Raw genomic sequence first — 19,537 nt, forward strand, 5'->3', positions numbered from 1 at the left:
CCTCACCGACCGCGTAAAATTGAGAATGTAAACAAAGTTCAATCCTTCGTACTGATAAAAAAACAAGCTTGTGCGCATCAATGTGTGCGCGATGCTCGACGTAAAAATACGGTTCCTTTGATTGTGTTGTTTTCGTTGCATTGTGAGCAAATGTCATAATTGTACGGTCAAAAGGAATTGTTTTCATATGTGTGGGCTGAATTTTTATAACGAACAATGCATTTTAAAGGAAATTACTATATTTCATCTTGCTGAAAGAATGGAGGGAGATGCCCGTAGATCTATACATTCAAGCGAATCATTTTATTATAGTGTTGATGTGTTGTGTTTCGACCACTCAATATATCACAGTAAGCCGTAAGCTGTGAGACGAATCCGGAAATTGATTGCGACAGAAATGAAAACGATACGACGGATTGAGAATACGGCAAGATGCATTTTCTTTGCATTATTTCCAAAAAAAGGTCAAGATTTATCAAAATCCTATTGTACAATACAAAAGCCGTGTTGAGAACGAATTGTTTGGCATCGGTTTGTATCAGCATCATTCACTGCAATACTGGGAAAATTGCAGTTCTCACTGATCAATGCTTAATACGATGGATACTAGCACATCACCCTATGTCTACTATAAATTATCCTAATTTACTCGAATACAACTGAACGATGTAACAAGATACTCGAACATAGAAAGTCTTACATTTATTTCTTTATTTGTATATTCGAATTTTGATAGGTGTGCGAATATGAATTGAGTAAATTTCAGGCACAAATTCAAAACTTTTCTATTAGACCCAAAAATAAAGTAATTGGAAACAGTTAATTATTGATAAAGTATTTTTAGTTCGATGTTTCATATCATAGTTTTTACCAAATTGATGTGAAAACAACACCCTGTACGAAAATTAATTTGAGTCAATGTAAATATATTAAATTTTCAAGTAAGATTCAGATCTAGAAAATGGTTATCATAAACTGTTATTAATATGTTATGAAAACCCAAATTGGATAATTTGAAAAAATTGTGGAACAAAATTTTGCCCGGATAGATATTTCATAGATCATGAAAATTAAAACCCTACAAAACAGTAGGCTCTGCTTCCAATATTTAGTAAATATTGTCTAATGACCAAAGCCCTTTCCAGATCGTTTGAAAATATGCCGATTTCGCTTCTTAATAAAGCGACATTTGTTTAACAACAATCACGAAATGCATCATCTTCACCGCCAATAAATTACAGTCACCAAACGGAAGCTCAGTCACTACCGAACGACAGAAGACAAACATCTTCTTTCCAGTATAATCAGCTGACGCACCACCCATAACTATATACGAAGAATGATGACGCAGCGGAATGACTAATGAAGAATCCGATTGTTTCGTGTCCAACGATAATCTGCGCCCTATGTCTAACTAACTCTACACGAAAAGCGACGGACGCAAAAAAAGCATACGATACGACCTCGCACAGATCACACCAGATAACAGCGAAGACACGTTTGTTTGCAAATTATCATTAGGACGCTCACCAGCTGTTTTAGATTATCAGCTTCCTAATTGATTTATATTGGAGGCATTGGTACCTTTTAGCGTTGTGAATCACGTGAAGCAACAAAAAAATCTATCCTTCGAACCGGATTTGAACCAGTGACCTATGGATTACTGCTGAGGCTCAGCGCCTACTTCGAGACTACAGTCCACCGCTCTACCAACTGAGCTATCGAAGGCTTGTTGGGAAGCCACCGATGAAACGGCCACAAAAATCGCTAACTTGGATGAAAAATGCAGCCTTCATTCTCGGGGGCAGACAGAAGCATGAATAAACAAACAGCTCAGACAAGGCCTACTTCGCTGTGAGCGAATTCGCGATACTTCACGAACTGGGGGGAACAACTTTGAGCAAAACAAACGAACCTCGTCAGCTGCTTGGTGCTTGTAGCATAAAGATAGTGGGGTTTGTTTGGAAGGGTGCGATGCGAAACAGAAACGCGTGAGACAAGGTAGGCTATGGACGATGATCGTTGGTGGTGGCAAAAATCCCAGCTCACATTACATTCACTTTTGCGAGCGAATTTTACAATCGTAAAACAGAGAGAGACCGTCGAGATATTTTTAAACAAGTTACTAAAAAATTGGTGGGGTCAGCAAAAAAAAAACATCGCAAGCTGAGCTGAAAGAGTGGGAAGTTGATAAAGAAGTAAAATCAGATCTATCCATAAAGTTTGCGGTCAGCTAAAAAGATCTTTAGTAGACGCCGTTATACTTTCATTGGGTGGGGCTGATGGAAACTAGGTGTGTCATTTTACTTTCGATCATGTTTCTCCCGAATTGTAAATTAGGATGATTATTATTGCTTTTTGAAGTTGACATTTTTCTAAGGGATTAATACAAAGACTAGTTATATACGTTATAGATTCAATATTTAATAATAATCGGGCTGAAGAGCTAGAAATTGACCCAACATAACTTGAGAAAGCAAAGATTATTTATTGGCATAGAACCGCTGTCAGTAAACTGACAAACAAATCCCACAATTCCCATACAGTCGGTTGACAAACTCCAAGGCAACCTTGATGGTGTATCAGATTTCTCGCCACGGTCAACGGTAGATACAGTTTCATCCTTTCTTCGTCGTGGCAACCGCTTGCTTCGACTGTCGCCAACCCTATTTATCGATGGAGTGCCAATATGTATGTAGCTAGTAGCCCGTTGTCTTGCGAACTTGATTCCCACCGGTCTGCTATGTCGTCGTTTGGATAGATATCGAACGGCCACCTAACTAACGGTTGCGCGCTGTAAGCTAAAATCAGTCCCATGCTCGTCACGTCGTCGTAACTCGATACTATCAAACACAACGCCATATGGGGGGTACCTTCCTTTGGCACTGCAAATAACAGTGGTTCGCAGCAGGATGGTCAAGCAAGATGGCATTTAAGGACTGTTCATTTTATAAAGTGAACACCTTGTTTATTCTATATCTTTTTTATTTATTGATGAAATCGTAAACGGTTTTCTGTGTATCGTTCAACTATTATTCTACAATGTTATGAAAATACAGAAACTTACAAAATGCTTTCGGTTGAAGAACTAAATAGTTTTTGCAAAAATTCCTAAGAAAAACTGTTCGTCAAGTTTAAGCATTATTTTTCGCATGAAAAAAATCCTAAATTTAATGAACAAATTGTATGTTGGTATCCTTTACTATTCAACTTAAGGTAGAGCTTTTAAAAACATCAATAATATACCATCAGTTCCTGACGCTGAGTCACTTTAGTGATCTATTCCTTATGGTCAAATTTGCTGTTACACCATCTTTTTACTACCAGCAAAAAAGTAAAGTAATAAGCGTGTTCAAAACTGGTTTAGATTACTAAAGAAACTATATATGTATAAAAAAAAAAGCAAAATCTTGAGTTTCAACCGCATTCTTGGGTATCAAATTTACTCTTTCTGGTCGTTTTATTGAAAAATCCCATACTTTTAAAATTATATACGCATGTTTATCGATCTAGAGCAAACTGTAAGCGTTTTTCTCAAAATATTTTGATAGGTAGTCTCAGAATAACATATTCTGAAAATAATACATGCAAAATAAATTTGATTTAATTCAAGCAGTGTTCCCAATCTTGATGATTGTCATTGTGCTTTGAGTGGTCTTCTGAAAATAAATTATTTGTTTTTCTATTGTGCTTAAAATATGACGTGGGGACTAAATCAGCAACTCTATGAAGGCGTAAGTTATTTTTATTATAAATACTATATTATTACTTCCGTCTGGACGTACTTTAAACCTTAAAATTTTACTCATATCAGATCCATTTAAATTTAAGATATTTTTCTTTAAAAAAAAATGATAAAAAATGATTTTATGATATCTGCAAAATTGATTCTCCAAAAATAACTTGATATTTTTTAGCAAGCTTCTAATTGATGATGCTTTCTAAGTACAACCATTTTTTGAAAATAAAAAATATAAATTGTCGAATTTTCCTGCCGATTTTTAATAATCCTTGATTTTGATAACCTCCAAAAATCGACCGTTCTAAACGTTGTGCCTTATTAGTGTGAAATCATATTATTTTGGTAACTTTTTTATTACCACAGCATTGTACAATATTAGTCGAACGATGTACAGAAAACCGATTTCGATTTCATTGATAAATTAAAAAGATATTGCATGTCCAAAGTGTCCACTTTATAAAATGAACAGTACTTAGTTGATTTTATGATTTTTTTTGTGGGTGCATAGAATGGTAGAGAACGTGAAATACTCGGTTACTATCCAACTTAGTGTGATTGAAACCAGGGCTGATAATGAGATTAAGTGCTTTTAAAATAGGAGCTTTTGAGACCACATGCCTCTTGAGAGGTTCAAAAGATACCAATAAGAAATCATAAAGAGACCAATTAGAAATCAACAAAAAGGAAAAAATCCGAACAGGAATCTGAGAATACTGCAAAAGTAATTTACAACAGAAGGTTTTAAAAGATTTTAGTATCTGATTAGGGTTTCCTTGTGACATTACGCAAGAGATCATTCTAGGTTTTGTTTCATGATTTATCCTAAAATTTCATTATAGGCATTTGCCCAAAATTTTCTTCAAACTTTTTCATGAAGTTATCCAGTGATGCATTTACTGATTCCCTAGGATTTTTTTTTAAATTTCGGTACCTCTAAGATTAATCTATATAATTTAATTTGTCTTCATTTTCGACTTCGACCAACATTTTTTTTTTGAAAATGTTTTTTGTATTTACTTTTTAGATTCTGAAATTTCTCAAGCAAGTCTCAGTTTTCCAGGAATGTATCCAATAATTCCTAGAATTTTCAGGAATTTCTCAGAGACTTCCTCAAGGTTTTTTACTCCATCACATGCTATCTTCATTCAAAGGCGTATAGAAACTTAACTATTTTCGTCATCTGTAACCACCGTGTGTGTTTGCTCAATATTTTAAGGCGAAACAGTTTAAAATACGACTTGCTAGATTGCATTAAAACTTCGAAGGCACTAATCTCACACAGGACGCTTCTAATTACAGTATACTTTTTATTTTGGCACTGTGCACCAACAGAAAGCTTAAAATAATAAGATCAGGAACGTTTGCCTACTATTTCTTCAGTTTAGTGAAGAATTATCCTGGAAGTTTATTAGGAAATTGTCAGCTTTAATGGTACAGCCGTAGCCCACTATATGAGGGTTGTCTTCTGTTACCATACACAGAGCTTTGGGAGTCGAAAATTGTCCTGGCCAGGTTCTTGGGAAAGCTAAAGGATAAGCAAGAATGAATGAATGCACACTTATATACACCAATCTAAGATTTTTCCGTATTGTTTCGCATAATCTGCGTACGATCTACGATCTGGCAATGTTGGAAGGTGTATAAAACTTGCATATAACTCTATATCTTCTCATAAGTATTAATTGTTCAAGTAGATATATTGGGTTGAGGAGAGTTGACTACTGAGCTACTTTTTGACTCAACATCGTACATGTAAATTTTGACACCTTCCTTGTGTGGCAATGATGACAATTCTTAATGCTGTGACATTAAAACCTCTGATTTTTTTTCACAGGTAAAAACTTATTCCGATATTTGTACTAATAGTGTTAAATTCAATAAATTGTTCAAACAATTGCCCGTTGAATACTCTACCAACCCGAAGTAAGAACATACTAAGCCTATAAAGTTTTCAATTTAGTTTCAACCTAATACCGTTTTGATTCATATTACGGACACTTAAGGACTCAATGAAGTATAACTCATCAAAAAGAATTTAAAATGAATCATTCTATATTATTCCTCCGCTTTAACGTTCTTTCAAAACACTAAGCTTTCTAATGGGAGGTTGAAGGTTTTGATTCCGCAACATGAATGATTTTAAAATAATAGAAATGTGAGGACTTTTCATGAGGACACTTTGATGTCAAGTTCCGGAGAGCTCATGAAAATCATAAATAGAAAAGTCAAATCATCAATTGAAATCTTCAAACCACTAAAGAGACGTCTAAGGCAGCTATCTACGAACTTTTGAACGGTTTCCCAAACAAATTGGAGTGTCCGGAATTTTAAGCTGTCCGTAATATGAATCAAAACGGTATTCGGACTTAGTAATAATTTAAATTGTTTTGTTTTTTTTTTAAACCTTCTTAGATATTTAATATTTTATGAATGATTCAAATTCTAAATCTCAATCATCATTGTGTTTAATTCAACAATGTTTCTACCATGACTTACTTCGACATTCACCATTGACAGGATTATTACAAAATCTTGAACAGGATTTTTTAAGAATTCTGGGCACGACTTCCACGGATAAAGATAAGTATGCTGTTTCGCTCAAGAAAAGTATAGAAACATTGGCGTAGCTAGGATTTTTTCTGGAGGGGGCCTAGGGGGGGCCTAGCAAGTACTTGCTTTACAGAAGTAATGTCGGTTGCAAATTTCACGATTTTCAAAAAAAAAAATAGTTTTAACAGACTTGTATTGATTTTATTGATTTTGTTATTTATTTGTAATTTTGTCTCATTTCGCAGCACATCAGAGATATTTGTAAATTTCAATTTTCGCTACGAAAAACAATCATTTTTTTGTAATCCAGTCATAGTTGTAGGTCTCCTACAAGGATCCTACAAGGATTCTACCAAAAACTCACAAGGAATATCCATAGTGATTTTTCTACGAACTTTTCAGGTATTCAACAATGTGCTTTACATAGATACCCACAGGAATTTCTTCATGAATTTTTTCTTACTTTTCAGTGCTTTTTTTTTTCAATAACTCCTTTACCAATTTTCACTGAGTTCGTCCTGGGATTCCCACGGAAAATCATTCTCAGACTTTCTGATCTTACCAGACAATCTCTATCGAACTGCTTAAAAAAATCTTGAAGGATTCCGCCAGAGAATGCATTAGAAATTATTTTAATCATTTGTGCTAGAAGGTCATACATGTATTTATTACATATAAATTCCAATTTTAAGTTCAAAGTGTCCTCCTGTGTTCATTGATAATTTATTTAGGATTTTCAGGAATTACTTAGGATTTCTAGAAAATTGTACAAAAATTCTAGGGGTCGCATCAAAAATGTCTTCAAGATCACCAAGCAAGGAATCATTCCACGAATTCTTCAGAGAGTTCGTCAACAGTTTTAACAACTTTGCTTTTGAAGTTCTTCCTGAAGTTACTAAATGATTGTTTGAAAAAATCGCAGCAGAAACTATCCAGTCTTCCCGAAAAAAAAAAGATTGACTCTCTCAGGTGTTCTGTAAAGATAGTAAAAAGCAGAAGTTCATGAGCAATTTTTTTTTTTAATTGAGAAAATATTATTCATGATTTTTCAGAGAAGTCCATCGCAGATCTATCTATATTTTTTAGTATTTTTTATTTTCAAAAATGCTTACCCAAAAAAAACATTCCTATGAAGCTCCTAGCGGAATACATTCTCTCAAGAACTCTTCCGCGGCAATCATTCATTTGGCAATCTTTTGAAAAAAAATTTCATCGTATTTACAAAGATTTTACAAATTATACCTGAACTTCTCAAAAAAATTCTCCAGAATTTAATATGTTTAACACTACTTACTTGGCTTGTCATCAGAATTGACAAACCGACTCATTGAAGTCTAAAACAAAAGTCATTTATTGATCCAAATTTAGATTACAAGATACCTTAAGTCTACAATGGAATTTTCTAACTCTACACAAAATATAACCTAGTGGGAGGTGCTTGGTGTTCCACTTGTTTAATAATTTTGGATATATTGAAAAGTAGCCACACCCTCTTACAGTTTGTATACAACACGGTTCATGTGCAGCTGTCCTATACATCGATGCGTAAGCAGGAAAAATCAACTCGCCACTTGCGCCATGGGAAACGATGCGCCAATGCACCGATGCGCCTAGCACAAATAGTGAGATCGAATTACGTCTCGCACTTATCGATGGTATGAGAATGCATTTGGATTTTGGATAGGTGTCGATGACATGGGTCATCGTCTTTGGTTTGGATATAGAAAGGTTAGCAATTAATTTGCTTGAAGTGGATTGCACTTGACAACGTTCATTGGAACGCTGGTTATGCATACCAAGTATTTTGGTTGTGAGAAACTCTTAACATTCAAGTATGTGCGAATGATAGAGGTTTTGGGAATTCTGGTATGTTGCTATAGATTTCTAGACTGTGGGAAACTCTAAGAAGTTTAACTGAAAATGTTATTGGGTAATTTGATATGCTACAAGAAGTTCCATCAACTATTCTTTCAGGTTCTGAAAATAACTCCAAATTATGAAAATAAACTCCAAATATTGTTGGTTATTTTGTAGTACTGTATAAGTTTTACGCAAAAATATGGCCGGCATCTTTAAAGAACATGGTCAAAGATGTATTGTGGAAAAATTTGTAATGCAAGATTTTGATTAATTTAAATCTTAGGGAAAACTTTTGCATTGCATTGGAAGTTTGTTAAGGAATTTCTGATGGACTTATAGGAATCAGGAACCATACGTATAAGAATTTTTCAATTTGTTGTACTCTTCCTATAATTTACCTTTTTTTAAATTTTTCAAAAAGTCATGCGAAGGAAGGAGAAATAATAAAATGTTGAAGCAGGTAGGGCAATGGTACAATAAAAGATAATTTATTATTTTTTCTCTAGAGGTAAATTACAAGATGGTTAAAACCTATCTAATGAATTTACAAATAAAACAAATTTCTCAAGAAGGTCCATCAGAAACTTCTTTAGAAGTTATTCTTGAAATCTGTCCTTCCTTAACTTCTGATTTCCTAGAATTATGCCTCTATAAATTTCGCCCTCTTATTGCACAAATATTCAAACTAAGGATATGGATTCTGCCAATGATTGGCAAAATCATTTCTAAAGAAGTGTTTCAAGGACGATCAATACTAATTTCATTATGAATACCGTCAACCGGGGCTTCTTCTGACATAATTTCCACATTCTTCGACTTTGAGGATTTGTTGCTCTTAAAATTATGGATAGATTTCGATTATTCTTGCATATATCTAAGTTGTATATGTGCGTAACAAATGTGCAAAATATGAGGCAAATCTATCAAGAAATAAAAATATTGCTTGAATAGCAAAAAAAATGTGTCCTTCAAAACAAAAAAGAGGCTACTTTGGACATTTTTATAAATCAATACAATTTGATAATCAAATGATTTGTTCTCATAAATTTTGGACTAATTCTATAGATTATCGTCCATCATGATGTTTTAGAACGTTTTTTCATCAACAAACTTGAATTCGAAAATTATAAAGCTCTAATATTACACACATATAACACTTTTCTGCGAAACATACTCCTCTCAATTTTTGGATTGTAACTTCAAATTCATCTTCTTTTTATTGGAAGTGTCAGCTAGGAATGCTTGACTGTTGAAGTTCATATACACGAATGATGTAACTACCAATTACTGCAAAGATTAATGAGTTTTGTACAAAGTATTCTGAATCTTATTGTTATATATGTAGAATGATCTCATCAATTCCTGTAATTATGAATAATTTTTATTTGAAGTGCAATCCATAAAGTATGAGAATAATGTTTCGCAAGATCGTAAACAATTAACATTTTGCTTATCTAACATTCATTTTGGTTCTTAATAGTGTTGAGATGGCATAAGAGTAGTTTATTTGTAGCAGATGAAGTATGCAATTGCTTTGTACTGAGGATTCATGTAAATTTACATTTAAATATAACTGATTTACATAAAATGTTGTAAGTTTACTGTTTTAAGTATTGAATAATATATAATTTACAATTATTAACTTTTCTGAATCCTTAGTTTATTAAACATACAAAATAATACTATAAACTAAAATGAAGGTCGTAAAATTAAGACCTTTGGTCGATAATTTTTATAAACCAACAATTTTCAACATTAAATTATCGAAAGTTTTTTAGAAACATGAATATTTGATAGTTTTGTGATGCTCCCAACAACTTTGCACGATATGTGAAAAATTACAACAAAGTTTACATAGCAAATGTTTTGTACCCTGCGAATACTTGTTCGGACTTTTTTGACATATTTTCTTGTTTATCCTGTTATTGTTGATGTTGTTTCAAGAAATGTTCATACCTGATTGTAGAGCATATATTGGTTAATAAAAGTACTGAAGACACAATATGGCTCAGATTCATATTTATGTTGCAAATAAACCCAGAACGCGAGTGTCCAAAGTAGCCCCCGGAATCAAAAGTAGCCCCGTCTGACGGTAGCTTAATAATTTTTTCCCCCTTCCCATTTATTTGCTGTATGTTTCTCTACAGATTTCTTTACCGCTATGCTGATTTGCTGAAGCAAAAATTTTCCTGGTGTTTTCGACAAATTTCATCTGAAATTTCGAAGGCAATATTCTTTCCAATTGTTGAATAATCCTAAATATAGAAGATTTTTTGACGAAATTTATGAATTACTCTGGAAATATTTTTTATGACTTTTAATGAACTTAGCGGAAGAATTTGTTATATAACTTTTAAGAAAACAATTAAAAAAAAATAACAGAAGAAATTCAGCGAAATATCACAGCATTAGATATGACAGAATCAATGTTTTTCTTTGAGGAATTGCGGGAAAACTGAACTTTTGAAAAATTAAGTAACTTTTTTTAAGTAAATCCTGAAACATTTTCCGGAATCAATTTGCTAACATATAGTAGACATAGAAGAATGGATGTCCATCAGGAGGAATATGCTTCGAAAGTATGAACAAGTTCCACAATATTATTTGACCAAGAGATTTGCAAATGTTCTGACCACCTCTTGAGGAATTTCATCATATTAAAATTCTATAAAGAATATCGAAAAGTTTTTTGAAAAAAAATGCTTCAAATCTGTTGGAAATTTATCAAATTATTTACGAAATAATAGGTTTTCTTGAAAAAATATAGTTTACGCAGTAAATTGACTCATGCAAAATTAAATACTTTAAAAATGGAATCAAAATCAAAGATAGAATTTATTACTGGAATAAAACATTATGGTCGATTTTGTTACATTTTTTCACTCCATGTTAAATTTCTGCCATTCATCTGAAAAAAAAATCCGAAATTGATTGCAAGTTAAGCCTTATTTTTGGACAAAAATTCCCGCTTTATATTTCTGAAAAATTGCTTTAGACAAAATTCTAATTTTTCAATTATTTTTTTCTGACATTATACGAGTTGATGTTGATATATAGAGTTCTTTAGATGATTCTCATTCCTCCAAAAAACATGAAGAATCAGAATGCAATGAATATGCCGCATTATGCTTTATGCAGGACTATTTGAATTTTTGAGAAAAAAAACGAATTTTGGGAATTATACTTCTAGGATATTGACGCTTTTTTTATTCCATGGTGTTTTTTGCAACGGAGATGTTTAAAATTTTGCATATTGTATACAATCATTAGCTAGTTCAAACAGTAACCGATCGAGTACGGTTGAGCTTTCGGTTGTCTCGCAATTCACCGAAGTTAGAACCGCCACGCTGATGTTGTGTAAGACAAGCGAGGTTTTCTCACTGTAGTTGTACAACATAAAATAACGTAACTACTGAAGAGATTTTTGTCAATAACAAGAGTCATGTACATTGATTCGAAAGATGTTGCTTCGTTTTTTAATTTTTATTTTTAATATCAGCAAAAATTCTGGGGGGGGGGGCCTGGATGATTCTGGAGGGGGCCAGGCCCCCCTGGCCCCCCCTGTTCCTACGTCAATGTATAGAAATTCCTTGACTGAATGGGTCAAGAAATTTCCTACAGAGAGCTCGCTTTGAAATGATATTTCTTTTTAATTGCGTACTGCGTTAAAAGAAATGTGATTGTCTTGACCATTTCATCTTGCAAGTAATTTCCCACGCTTCGAGATAGACGATTACTTTTCTTATTAGCAGCAAATCAGCTTTTACATTGGCAAGATTTTCACAGAATTTTTACCAGGATTCCATAGCCAGGATTTTCATCGAATTCAATACATAATTTTCTAGAATCCTGGGCAAGATTACAACATAACGCTATGGAACATTTTGCCAGAATACTAAACGGATTTATAATTAAATTATAAGCAGGTTTCTATTGAAATACTTTTTAGCTTTTCAAAGATTTCAAAATGATTATTGAGTGAAATTCTGGAGGAATGCTAGACACGATTCTTATTAAAGCCTGTCCACGTTAAATTTCGGACACCCAAATAATGGCAGCAAAAAAAAGTTACTCATAATTCAACAAAAACAATTGTTTATTTCAGAATAAAAGAGTTATATCTACAAAATAAACAGTTGACAAGGATGTTAATCCTTCTTTCTGTAAAATTCTCGAACTTTCTGTGGTACACCCGCCATCCGTGTCCGAAATTTATAGTGGACAGGCTTTATACTTGGACATTCTGATCAAGATTTTTGTAAAAGCTTGATCATGATTCTAGCACATTCCGGTTCATGCTAATAATATTAGGTAGGATTCTGACAGAATTCGAAGTACAGTTTTCCGAAAACTCCTGGGTATATTCTCACAAGATCCGAAATGTCAGGGTAGATTCTTCAAGATATTCTGGACTATATTATTATATAACTTTGAAAGGGACTCTCACAATGCCCAGCAGAATGCTTAACCAATTATCTTTTTAATCTTTTTATTCATCAAATTAAATTTACTCCATTCCCTGATTTGCGTCAGATTTTGTGAACTTCATTTACTGACTGTTGTCAGACGTCAAGGGAATACTTGTGCGTTTAAAAATGTGGCCCGCGGCACAAAATTATTTCTGCGGCTTGGCCCGCGGTTCAAAAAAGTTGGGCAGGCCTGCTATATAATTAAAAGGTGCTATTGAAGGCAAAGCAAGAAAGGTTACTAAAGTCTCTCTTTTCCTAATTTTACCTGCAAGGAATCCTGATGCAAAAGGATTCCTTAAGAGCAAAATTAGGCAAAGAGAGACTTTAGAAACCTTTCTTGCTTTGCTTTTAATGGCACCTGGGCCACAATGGCAAGCCAACAAACTCGGTCCATGACTGCTAGTCTCCAGTTTCTCGATCGCCCTAAACTTCCAATATTCTGCTCCTTTGGTCAAACCACCTTGCTTGCTGCGCTCCTTTTCGTCTTGTACCGGCCGGATTCGAGGTGAACACCATTTTTGCGCTATGGACCTATGCACGGGTTCACTATTTGACGTTTTAGCGGTGCCGTGTTATTTATGGGGCCATGGCAACCAGTGAATTCGGCATCGCTCAAACGTCAAATTAGTGAGCTCGTGCATTGGTCCATTGTTGTCCGGCATTCTCACAACGTGCTCCGCCCTGGGTTCACCGTAGAGTTGCGCAAGCGAGTAATTCATTCTTCTCCTCCATATACCGTTTTCACATACTCTGCCAAAGATCGTCCTAAGCACACGTCGTTCAAACGCAACTCAACGTCTCATGCCCATAGAGGGCCAGTTTCTTGAATATGGTACACTTAGTACGGAAGTGAAGTTTACCAGACCGCAAGGTCTTGTGGAGTCCGTAGTAAGCACGACTTCCAACAATGATACGTTTCCGAATTTCTCTGCTGCATTTGTTATCCGACGTTGTCAATGAGCCGAGGTAGACAAATTCATCCACCATCTCAAACTCATCTCCGTCGATCTTCACACATCTGCCAATGCAAGCTTTATCACGCTCGGTTCCTTCAGCCAGCAGATATTTCATCTTCGACGTATTTACCGTCAATCCAGCCCGTTCTTCTCCAGGTGTCAGCCTGGTATACTGTTAAGCAAACACCTGGAATGTTCTTCCGATAACGTCCACGTCGTCAGGTAAACAGATGAACTGGATCTATTGAAGATAGTGCAGTATTTAACATAAAGCAGGAAGGACCATCGCCTTGTCGAAATCCTTTGCGTGTTTCAAACGGGACCGATAACGCGCCCGATATCTTCAGATAGTACTGTACGCTATCCATCGTTGCCTTTATCAGTCTAGTCAGTTTCCCGGCAAAGACCGCTTTGAAATCGATGAATAGGTGGTGCGTAGGGACTTGATATTCGTGACATTTTTGGAGGATCTGCCGCAACATAAAGATTTGGTCTGTCGTCGATCCATAAACCAACTTCCCACAAATCTGCGTTAAGAGTGGTGATCACTCGATAGTTCTCACATTCTAACTTGTCACCCTTTTTGTATATTAGGTATATTATTCCCTCCTTCCACTCCTCCGGTAGCTGTTCTGTATCCCAGATCCTGGCTATCAATCGGTGCAGACAAGTGACCAACCTATCCGGGCCCATTTCAATAAGTTCCGCTCCAATACCACAATACCATCCTTTCCAGTTGCTTTGTTGTTCTTAAGCTGTTTGATAGCATCCTTAACTTCACCTATTGTGGGAGTTGGCACGTCTCCCTCATCCGCCGTACTGATGAAGCCATTCCTCCTGCTCTGCGCCGTTTAGGTGTTCATCGTAGTGCTGCTTCCACCTTTCAATCACCTCACGTTCGTCTGGTAAGATACCGCCATCCTTATCCCGGCACATTTCGGCTCGCGTCACAAAGCCTTTGCGGAATGCATTGAGTTTCTTGTAGAACTTACGTGATTCTTGAGAACGATACAGCTGCTCCATCTCCTTGCACTCCAACTCTTCCAGGCGGCGCTTTTTATCCCGAAATAGATGGGTTTGCTGTCTTTGCTTCTGTTTGTATCGTTCCACGTTTTGACGGGTGCCTTGCTGCAGCATCATCGGCCGCGCTGCATTCTTCTCATCCAAAACCGTCTGACACTCCTCGTCGAACCAACCGTTCCGTCGATTTGCTTCAACGAACCCAATGGCACCTTCCACTGCGTTGTTAATGGCTGCTTTGAGACTACTCCAGCAGTCCTCAAGAGAGGCTTCGGTGAGCTCTCCTTCTTCCGGCAACGTTGCTTCAATGCTTTGCGCGTAATCAGTTTTTTTTAGTCGAAAACTTCATATCACGATTTCTCTAGATTCCTCCTAGGGATTTTTTTGAAAATTCGCCTAGAGGTGCAGAATGACCCCAGGAATCGAGCCCTGTACTCAGGTTTGATGAACTTTTTTTTTCTTCATAATGACGGTCTGTCGGGGCACCGTGGGCAATAATTATTAGAAAATCTCCCAAAAACAGACATTTCCGGAAAACCTGCGATCCTAGCATTCTCAAAAAGAACTATGATGAAAATTTGTTTGGGGTTGTTTGTTTGGGTTTGTTTTCTTAGGTGATTATTTCACGAGTATCATTGACTGTGGGTGAATTGGGTTGCATATGTAAATTATCATTTGAGCGCCATAACATATCTCAAAGCATATCAAAGAAGCACATTCCTATCTTTGTGATTATATGATGGAGAGAATGACTAAGGCCTGGGCTGCATACAAACTATCAATGTTCTGTATGATCAAAGTCTACGTAGAAAGTGAGCCTGAGGTTCACGAATAATAACCTACGATGCAATCGAAAAAAGAACATGGGAATACATGTTTTTTTTTTTTTTTGACGTTGGATAACGTCTTACGGCAACATACTGGGGTACAATTTCGAAAAACGAAAAATCGCTCGCGTCACGAAAAGTGGTTAGATTTTGACTGTTAATAACTTACTAACGCCCGCATAAATTTTCAAGATTCTTGCACCAATCAATTGGAAATCTTTCTACGAATCTACTCAAATAATGAAAACTATTGATTTTCATGACTAAAGTATAGAAAAATTGGTAAATATCGAGGCATGTCTTATTTTTCATAGAAAAGCACATTTTTCTTGCTGTTATAAGGTTTTGACGTTTTGAAATTTACATGTACCGTACTTTCGGGTGAAATTGATCATTTTTCATGGTTTTTCTTGTCTGTTTACAATCATGTTGAAAACGCCAAACAATTGAATACAAGAACGAATCATCATGTGCCAAAATTTTATAACAAATGTGGTTTTAGTGCTAAAAATCATCCCTTAAATAGAAAATCGGAGAATCCCATTTCGGGGTGAAATCGATCGCTTGTCAATGCGATTATTGTTATTTTTTTTAAACAACTCTACATAATGAATATGAGCTCCCTGAATCCGAATATGCTGGCAAAATTCTTAATAATGCAATATGTAAAGAAATAATGAATAGTTAATTTCAAGAATTGTGACAAAACGCCTAAATGTAGGCAATTTCTTAAGGAAATACCTGATATCTAACAGAAATTTTATTATTTCAACCGTATGAGCTAATTGGTACGAGTTTAGAAGATGAAATCGGGCTCGGGGATATATTTTAAGCATCCTTACAAACTTTACTTACTTTGAATAATTCCGTTGTCGTCGTCGCTGCCTACATGTAAATGGTTGTAGGACATTTCCCAGAAAGCCAAACCCCAGAAAGACATTCACCAGAATGACGTGCCCCAGAATCCCATTCCCCAGAATTGGACATTCCCCAGAATAAGACATTCCTCAGAATCGTTTTTATACGTTATAAAAGAGTGGAAAAAATAGATTTGATTATTTAGTTTTATTATCGTTAAAAATGTACCTGCTGAATTGATTCTAATTCCCAGAAACTTCGAATTGCGGACCCAGGGGTCAATTCACCCAAAATATTATTTGGTCAAAATTATTATTATGGATCTCAAGCAAATAAAATCTAAAAGGATGGAGTCAAAAAATAAATATTTTAAAAGGCGAGTGTTTGCTTCCCTTTTCTCAGGCAAACCATCTAGGGCTGTCCATAAACCACTTGGTCATCTATGGGGGTGCATGGTTTGATCAAAGACCACGGCCTATAGAAATTTCAAAACGTTTGTACGGACAAAAGACGAAAGATGGGGGTTTGAAATTTCAAAATATTTGTGTACGTGGCTCAACAACCAAAATCTTGAGGGGAAATGTTTAACAATTTGACATCTGCTTAATATGATTTTGCTACTGTCATTTTCCTGAAAATCATTTCCCCGAATGCCAGCTTACCGAATGATCCATTTCCTCAAAAGACATTTTCCCGAATGACTAGTTTCCCTGAAAAGTGATGCAGTTCAAACAGGTGCAAGAATAGTCTTTGGGGACTAGGTGCTGAACTAGAAAGAATGATAAGCAATTAAAAGAAGATAATGTAGATTATAAGGTTATCCTCCAATAAATATGTAAGTACATTTTGCCAAAAATGCCGATGATGGTGGAACTCGAAAAAACCGCAAATCAAGTAAAGAATAGCCATAAAGTTATGACAATTATAGGAGCTAAATATTTTTTGTGGAACTAGGCTATTCGAGGAAATAGGGTATTCGGGGCACTGGCATTATGGGAACTGGAATTCGGGGAACCGTCATTCGGAGAAAAGTAGCACAACCGTTCAAAATAAGCTGCTCTTACATATGTCATACAATGTTTTATGATCAAACTTGACCCAAGCTATTGATTTTTTTTTTGTTTTCATAGCTATTCTTCCTTCTATTAAAATTGGCTGTTCTTTCTAATTGTATCTATATCTATGAAAACTATAATTTGGTTTTCCTCGAATTTTTCAATTAAACGTGTTTACTATTTACTATTTACCATTCACCTAGATTTTAACAGCCCAAAAATCTCTTGTAATTTTTTTTTCTGGGGAATGTCCTATTCTGGGGAATGGATTTCTGGGGAATGTCATTCTGGAAAATGTCGTACAATCCATGTAAATGTATGCTAGAGCGATCTGGCCAGTCAAACAAAGAGCTAAAACTAATCAGCAACAGTTAACTAGAAAACTAATCAACCAAAATTAAAATTGATAAAAAAAATTAATTAATCAATTATTAGTTATAGACGAAGTGTCTCTGGTTGTAACTGTTTTACATCGAATGCATAGTTGTGACCCGTTTTGTTTGAAATTGTGCTGCAATTCAATTTAAGCGCGTTCTCCACGGATACGACGAGTCAGTTGGATGTCCTTCGGTATGATGCTGACACGCTTGGCGTGGATCGCGCACAGGTTGGTATCCTTAAACAAACCGATCAGATATGCCACTCGCTTCCTGCAGGCCCATGACGGCCGAGCTCTGGAATCGCAGATTTGCCTCTACATTTCCCCGGATACCGGACTTCATGGAGAAGTACCTTAACCTCAAACCGAATTCGGAACCTACTAAAGCAACCAATCTTAGTGGATCATGCGTGGACCAAACATTCGACCGGATTGTTTGGGAAGCAAGAGTTACAGCTCATGCTTCTTTTTCCATCGACCGAGTCTATCGGTGTTGAAGTGTTAACCGAACCAAACTTACACCACAGATTTTCCGTGCTAACACACAATGTCTATAATAGGTCAGAATTGACATGCAACAAATAATATGAAAATTGATTGGATTTTTATCAGTAGAAATCTTTCATGAGTTTGTGCCGGTCTCAAGCCAACGTCAACAACGTCGGAAACAACCTCTTACTTTTTGAAAATCGTTATTAACAGCAGCAAAACCGCCATAATATTATGCTGTTGAATGTCAAAGAAAAAATATTATCCTTAACCTCGGTCAAAACGCGATCTTTAGGTACCCTAAAATTACCAACAAATATAAATAATGAGACGAAATTGTACAGTCAATCTCCACAACTCAATATCGAAGAGACCAACGAGTTATGGAGGTATCGAGTTATAAAACTCTAAACCAGTACAAATGCGATCCAAGGGACCATCGAGTTAGCCATGAAAACCAACTTTAACTATTGTTTTCTAGCTCAATGTCGAGATACCGAATATTGAGCAAGAGAGAGTTGACTGTACCGTTTTGATTCATATTACGGACACTTAAGGCCTCAGTGAAGTATAACTCGTCAAAAAGCATATAAAATATATCATTCTGTACAATTCCTCCGCGTTATCGACGCTTTAAAACACATAACTTTCGAATGGTGGTTGAAGATTTTGATTCCACAACAGGAATATTTTTTAATAAATGGAAATGTGTGGCCTTTTCATGATACCTATTCCGGACGTCTCTTCACTTTTGCCTCATATTCTGGACATTTTGATTCGAAATCCGGACAGCTCATGAAAATCATGGTTAGAAAGGTCAAATCATCAATTGAAATCGACAAACCATTAAATATACGTCTGAGGCAATTGGGTATTATAAAATTGTATAGATATCTATGGAAAATGATTACTAAAACGAGCTTGGAAAGTGAGAACTTTTGAGTGGCAAAAATTGAAACATTTCGTGTGAAATGTTTCCCATACAAAGTTGAGTGTCCGGAATTTGAAGCTGTGCGTAATATGAATCAAAACGGTACTAATATTTAAAACGAGTTCGGCTCCGTTATACCTGTTGGCGTTTGAGCTTTTAAATAAACGAATATGTAACACCAAATCACAACAGTATTTTCGGGCTTTTGACGGCGTTCTCACGAAAAAAAAGCTATACAATTTATATTAGATTTTAATACTTCAGTAACGGCCTGTTTTCCTGAAGAATGTTTTAACACTAGGGATTGAATCCTGATAAAATTGAGAGTACCATGCCCACACAGTTACGGATCACCCACAGTGACGGATCACTTTGGCGTTCAACATCGGATAACTCGCTCA

At 35.6% G+C, this 19,537-nt stretch overlaps 1 protein-coding gene and 1 non-coding gene across 2 annotated transcripts in view; both read right to left on the reverse strand.

Moving 5' to 3' along the window:
• The window catches only part of LOC5570945 (protein daughter of sevenless), an 86,546-nt gene that overhangs the window by 64,421 nt on the left and 2,588 nt on the right, over positions 1 to 19,537 (reverse strand). The window lies entirely within an intron of this gene.
• Trnay-gua lies at positions 1,626 to 1,728 on the reverse strand. The gene is made up of 2 exons: positions 1,692 to 1,728; positions 1,626 to 1,661 (listed from the first exon to the last, which is right to left on the reverse strand). It is a non-coding gene; the product is annotated as a tRNA-Tyr (tRNA).

The sequence above is a fragment of the Aedes aegypti genome, chromosome 2 (assembly GCF_002204515.2).
Source record: "Aedes aegypti strain LVP_AGWG chromosome 2, AaegL5.0 Primary Assembly, whole genome shotgun sequence".
Classification (NCBI taxonomy): Eukaryota; Metazoa; Arthropoda; class Insecta; order Diptera; family Culicidae; genus Aedes; species Aedes aegypti.